Here is a 576-nt window from a genome sequence, read left to right as displayed (position 1 = left end):
TATCTGGTCAAAAAGCTATATGCCTATAAAATATCCCCTTTCCAGGGCATCACCCTATCCCTTGTACATATTTACAATGACACTTTTCAGCCAATTGTCTGGGACTATATACAGTATATATATGTATTTTTTTTTCATTCATTCATTGCCAGATGCCATGTATCCCAGACGGGGTGGCCAAGGGCCTAGAGTTAATTGTTTTCCAGGGAGGGGCACTAATCCTCCACCAACCCCACTTGACATGTAGGGATGCCAACAGTATCTGGTGTTCCCAGGCGGTCACCCATCCAAGTACTAACCAGACCCAACGTTGCTTAACTTCGCTGATCGGACGGGAAGCGGTGTACTCAACGTGGTATGGCCGTTGGCAAATATTGCGAGGATTCGAACCAGCGCTTGTGTGTGTGTGTGTGTGTGTGTGTGTAAATTAGTAAAAAAAAAAAGCACTATCTGAACAAATAAAACCCACCATCTTTCAAATCCATGGAACGCCTTTAACCGAAAATGAGGAGGATAAAAAAAATAACTCCAAGAAAATTTTTTGAGTTTAGATTTGCTGGCGTGGAAGGAAGAGCC

At 43.1% G+C, this 576-nt stretch overlaps 1 non-coding gene across 1 annotated transcript; it reads right to left on the bottom strand.

Annotated features, from left to right (window-relative positions):
• Positions 1-250: 250 nt before the first annotated feature.
• Positions 251-369, bottom strand: LOC145395095 (5S ribosomal RNA). Its single transcript, XR_013896526.1, has one exon. It is a non-coding gene; the product is annotated as a 5S ribosomal RNA (ribosomal RNA).
• Between the last annotated feature and the right edge of the window lie 207 nt (positions 370-576).

Source organism: Coenobita brevimanus, chromosome 29, assembly GCF_032717465.1.
Source record: "Coenobita brevimanus isolate Jiangsu-jjx chromosome 29, ASM3271746v2, whole genome shotgun sequence".
In the NCBI taxonomy this organism is placed as follows: domain Eukaryota; kingdom Metazoa; phylum Arthropoda; class Malacostraca; order Decapoda; family Coenobitidae; genus Coenobita; species Coenobita brevimanus.
The sequence above is the reverse complement of the archived record's forward strand: the minus strand, read 5'-3'. Positions and strand labels throughout refer to the sequence as shown.